This window comes from Myotis myotis, unplaced genomic scaffold (assembly GCF_014108235.1).
Source record: "Myotis myotis isolate mMyoMyo1 unplaced genomic scaffold, mMyoMyo1.p scaffold_m19_p_7, whole genome shotgun sequence".
Taxonomy (NCBI): Eukaryota; Metazoa; Chordata; class Mammalia; order Chiroptera; family Vespertilionidae; genus Myotis; species Myotis myotis.
Genome location: NW_023416379.1, coordinates 35465174 through 35471579, shown reverse-complemented (window position 1 = coordinate 35471579; position 6406 = coordinate 35465174).

Sequence of the window (6406 nt, the reverse complement as noted above, 5' to 3'; positions counted from 1 at the left end):
CTAACATAGGGCAGAGGAAATTGCTAAACTCCAAGAAGGGGAGCAAAGCATAGAGTCTCTTTAGGGTTTAAATTGAAATGAGAGAAAAATATTGGAAAAAGTGAATGGATAAAAGTTTAAGATAAAAGAATGTGATTGTTAAGGTTAAGTGCTCAGGACTATAGTCCAATATAGTAGCCACCAGTACATGCAGTCCAATTGAGATGTGCTTTAAGTGTACAATATGGTCCAGATTTTGAACACTTAAAATGAAAAAAGAAATGAAAAATATCTTCATATTTTACAATATTTTAAATATTTATTTCTTGTTGAAATGATAATTTGGAGAAACATTTAGTTAAATAAATATATTATTCAGATTAACTTTACCTGTTACTTTTTATTTTTTTAACATGGCTACTATAAAAGTTAAAACTACATTTATGGCTTGCAGTATATTTCTATTGGATGGTGCTGTTTAAGCGGTTGTGTAGTTATAGATTCAAAACAGAGCTTTATAAAATGTAAGTTACTTAATGGATACATGGAGCATAACAGGCCAATATTTTGAAATGCGTAGAAAAAGTATCACAGCATAAAAGATAAAAAATATTTTAATGTGTTAAAAATAATGATCATTGCTTACATAAGAGAATTGTCCTAACTTTTCACCAAAGTTTGGTATCAAGCTCAGCTGTAGATAGCTTAGTACATAAGATTAGCAACCACACTCAACAGTTTTCTCTTCTTACTCTTTATTTGTATTAAGTTAGTCCTATACATACAAACATGAGTTTGCACCATGGAAATGATTATTTGATAACTGTCAAATTGTGCTAGATATTCATATTTATGTGCACAAAGTTTCGTGTTTCTTTCAATACTGAATCTACTTCCGGAGAAATGGTGTTCATTATCAAGAGTTCTCTGTCAGTGAAGATGTGTATTGATTGATGTGCAGGTGCAATTAGTTTTATTTGTGTGGCAACATAGCCTGTTGCCACACATATAGTTGGTATTTGTCAGCATTGATCTATATGAACTTTGTCAGACTATATCTTGTTTGAAAAGTAATCAGTACTTTCTAAAAATCACATCTTTGTCTTCATGTTTTCAGCAATAAATAGAACAAATAATCACCTCGCACTTTCCCCTCATATGTATCCCACACATACTAGGACCTAATTCAGGCTTTACATGTTAGTGCCATTTGTAGAATTCTAAATCAAATGATCGGTTAGTACACAAATATAGCAACAACTGTTCTTCTAAATGATACACCATTGATGTTATACAGAATACACTAGTATATTTGGTATGCAACTTATTTTGCTTTCTTTGCAAAACACACACACACACACACACCACTGACTGCTGACTGTCTTATAAACTTCTCAGCAATAGTATGTATTAATACCTATTTGTATTATGAGGCATATGACTTTGAATTTTACCTCTGTTGTTTTAATTTCTTCTCTGCTTTTGGTAAGCAAGCTTATCAATTCTATACTGCAAACCATTATTTGTTCCACATTCTAGAAAAACTCAGTTGGCTTATCAGAGAAGTCACTGTGCTTTTTGAGAAAAATATAAAAAGCTTTTATGGCTTTGTGCCATTATTTGATATACTTTCAACAGAAAATGCACTGAGACTAATTGGTCACTGGTTCAATACAATTGAATTTTCAGATACTCATTATCATGTAGTCTATTCTCATTTTATCTTTCTCTGTGTGAAATGGTTACACTTGCAGATTCACTTGCCTTGCACATAAAGGCTCACATCAGATGTTATCCTGGAGTTTGGCTCACTATGACTTCCTTTGTTATAGTAATTTGTTGATTATTTCTGCCACTTTTATGCCTCAATGAACAAATTTTGAGTCATTGATATATTTATTTTCTGAATTTGAAATATGTTATAGGATAGTAGCACTGCAAACAAAACCAGGTAGGTTCTGAAACAATATCTTAGATAAGACTTTAAACTTGAATGTTAGATAAAACTTACTGACTGTTTCTGTTGTTGTTGCATATGTGCACCCTTGAAGCTGATGATGATTATGCAAAACATCATAGAATATCTGGCACTTCTTATTCTTCAGCTCGCAAATCTCCTCTTTCTGAAGGGCCTTCTTCTAGCACCATATTTATTATCTTCCTCCCGGACCACAAATCCTAACTCTCACTTCTATCACATTACTATGCATGTTAAATTTCTTCATGCCCTATACTCTGAAATACATTTATTTATTATTATTTACTTACTAGAGGCCTGGTGTATGAATTCGTGCACAGGTGGGGGGTCCCTCAGCCTGGCCAGCGATTGAGGCCAATCAGGGCCATCAGTTCGGGGGGAGGCACTGTGGAAGGTTGGCTGGCTATGGGAGGTTGGCTGTGGAAGTGTACTAGCCACCAGGGGGAAGCTCCTGTGTTGAGCATCTGTCCCCTGGTGGTCAGTGCGCATCACAGCAACTGGTCGACCGGCCATTTGGTCGACCAGTCGTAACAATCACTTAAACTTTTATACATATAGATAGATGATTTCTCACCCACCATCACCACCCTTACCAAAAAGATATCTCCAAGAGAATAAAGGCATTGATAATTCTGGAGAAAACAAATGAACAAAAACCACCTTTTTCAGTAGATAAGAAACTCTAGGCTTATCCAACTTTATGGCCAATGAAACTCATGCTTCCAAGGAGTTCTCAGTTGAACACAAGAGCAAACACCATTATACACACAAAAAAGAACAGATGATTATATGAACACTTGTATGTTTCAATCCCAGACACCTTGGGAATGATATAGAATACGTTCTTTCAATATATTGAAGCCAAGGTCATGGACCAACCGTGGCTAAAATCAAATGATAAGCTTCATACCATTTTCTTTCCCTGGGGTAAATATTTCTCTGGCTTTATCATTTTAGGATTATTGCTTGATTTCCTCTGTGTACAACAGTGACTAAAAGAAAGCAGGAACTCAAGAAAGATTTGTTGAATGGATATTGGTTACAAGTGACTGCGTGATAATGTCTTACTTCTTTCTGTTAAAAGTTTTTCTACTTCTCTCTTTTTCTACTCAAACTCACGAGTCTTATGAGAACAGGAACTTGTCTGTCTTGTTCATTGCTGTATCTTCATTGCCTATAATAGTGACTGGCAATTAGTTTATGCATAAGGAATATTTATGGACTAAATGAATAAGATTTGTGAAATAAAAGTAAACAAAAAGGTTTTATTATTTTTTGCTTTAAACTGCCAGGTGTTTGCTGACATCATTTGTGATCATCAAAGGTCTCTAGGACACATTTTGAGAAACTGGGTGGGGTAAGCCCATAAGAGTGGGTTTCTGACACACACAAAAAGATGATCAGGGCAGAGGTTAGAGTTGTACTAAGATGTATGATCAAGGTGGACATGAGCATGCCCCACGTTATTGGCAATTAAGAGGAAAACTATGAGTCGATCATAAGAGTCCTTAGTGACTGTGGAAGTTGCATGGAGATAGGCAGTGAAAAGGTAGAGAGGATCTATGATGCTGTGAAGAGAGCCTGGATTGGAGGTTTAAACCCCACTCCAAAAGCTGAGTCATGTATTTAACCTACTAAAACTTACTTTCAAAGACATGTTATATGGGGACAAAAATCACTACTTTATGGAGTTGAACTGAAATTCATGGAAAATATACCAATGTCTTCAGACAGTGCCTGTCACGTTATCTCTGCTCATAATATATGGACACATAAATAAAGGTGTATCCCACCTTTTTTAAACACTGGTGAAAGAATAATGGTCTGAAAATGTTGGTGGGAACTTGGGAGTGTTTCAGCTCTTGAAATACAGGGAGAAGAATACTAAACAGCTTATTTTTTTTTTTTCAGAGGAAAGAGAAAATCATGAAGATGTAGTGGAGAGATTATGCTGTGAAGAGACTACGTTCATAATAAATATATTTATAATGGAAATTAGATTCCATTGGATTCACTGGAACTAATTTTTTAAACAAGGTTGATAGAGGGAGGATGAGAAAGGGAACAGGTTGAGATGAATCTAGGTAAAGCTTTGCTGGTTCAGAGGGGCTCAGTCTAGGCAAAGAGTGAATCATACTATGTATAAAATAGCATATTGGAGTAGACAGAAATGTGGGCTGTGCCAAGATTGCATTAAAACTTAAGGTTTCAAATATTTTTATTTCTCCAGAGCTCTAACCCTGCTTATATACAAAGTACTGAGAATTATAGTTGGTTACTTCAACTTTGGATTTTTGGGTCCTGGTCTCTACTGATTTCTAAGGGTAGGGCTGATGGGAGATCTGAAGCATTGTTCCCTGGGCTTTCAGAGAGGCCCCAAGGAGGAGGAGGAGGAGTATACTTGGCATACCCTATTTTCTGATTAGACCAAAGTGGGAGTTAGTCAGCACTATCTAGTAAAATAAGCAGTATGAAAAAATTCAAAGATCATGAGTGGCATTATTTACTTAGGACTGGATTTGAGTTTCAACTTTGTCAATGGTCTAAATCTGGGAAAGTACCTGAGTCTGCCAGCAATTCTCCTTTCTCATGTGTAAAATAAGGATGATAATACCTACCTTTCCAGGTATAGGTGAGTATTAAATAAGATAACAAGAGCACACTGCCTATTATATTGGAGGTGAATCAAGGTTTATTTCTTTCCTGTGCATTTACAAGTTGTGTCTCATAATTTAAAAAAATATATATTTTTATTGATTTTTAGAGAGACAGTAGGGAGAGGGAGAGAAAAACATCAATGTGAGAGCAAAACACTGATCAGCTCCTGCATGCCCCCCACTGCGATTGAGCCCCCAACCCAGACATGTGCCCTGATGGGGAATCTAACCATTCAATGCAGAGACGATGCTCAACCAGCTGAGCCACCATGACAACACTGGTGCGGAAAGCAAATGAAACAAGCATGCATCTTCCCAAGGGAGGAAGAGAATATGGAAACTGGAAATGAAGGGGGAAGGGCAGTGGCGGCTTCTGAAAGGCTGGTCTCACCATTTTGAAAAATGGTTTACCTTATTCTTTCAATTGTCAACAAATATGCATTGAACATATGCTATATGTATGCTCTGGGGGTGAGGTATGCTGGGAATATTATGTGCAAAGGTAGACAGTCACTGCCCTCACAGAGTTTATGGACCAGCCTATATTCTGATCCAGACTTTTATTGGTAAAACCATCAGATGATGGTGTAAATGTACTGGTAACTCTTGTGTTACTAGTATTGAGCACATATTTTATCAGGGCACTTGTACTCAGTGCCAATTTGCAATATTACCTGACCTCTGATGAAAGAGTTTCTTCGGTAGTAGTGTGTGTGTTTCCAGAGCATGGAGGAGAGTTAGCTCTCCATCTGTCACCTCTTCTTGGTGCCATTACTGTTTTAATCCTTACACTGAGCCATTTATAATGAGATGGAAACATTAATAGTGATCATTGTAATCAGATGAAAAACAGAGCTTTTATAAAGTCTTATTCCTTAGGAATAAAATACTGCCTTGTGACACATGAAACACTGTTGTCAGGATTGTGACTTAGAGTTTCTTAGGCAAAAGTATGAGAAACCACATCTACCTGCCCTTGAATGCTAAGAGAAGAAAATAAAAGCCCCTTTTCCATATAAACTTGATTCCCAGGTAAAATGCTAAAGAAAGTGACATACAAAGGTCTAGTCTAGTCACCTCATGTCATTTTATTGTGAAGGCAGAAGACAATGTATGCATCAAGATGAATTCAGTGTCTTTATATATTCAAACTGGAGATTGAAAGACAAATATATATTCCCAGGCAAAGTGATCTTTAATCACTGAAGCAGTACATTATAAGAGGATGCCAGCTCTCTCAGAACACACTCTTACATGGATCACATCACAGTTTTACACCAAACACTTATTCAGCATAAACCAGCCTTTCAGAAGCCGCCACTGCCCTTCCCCCTTCATTTCCAGTTTCCATATTCTCTTCCTCCCTTGGGAAGATGCATGCTTGTTTCATTTGCTTTCCGCACCAGTGTTGTCATGGAAACTCGCCTCCTTTTCTTCCCCCTCCTCAGTTACCAAGTACAGCTTCTGGACTCAGTGCCAAGACCTCCTCTGTACAACCTCAATATTCTTTCAATGTTTAGACAAATCTGGTGGAAAATGTTGTTTACATTTTTTACACAGTGCTATAGCTGCATGTTTTATGCAATCCATTTCCCATGGACCTACCCATGTTCTAAAAGAGACCCCTTTTCCCTTTTCCACCATATTTTAAAAAATATATTGTATTATTTGGTCTGACTTTTAATAGGGTATAAAAGATAACTTAAGATTATAGAGATCCCATCCTTGTGGTCAGTTTCATTAAATCCTGAATTTAATGCAATGCATATATTATTCCTGTACTTTTGGAGAT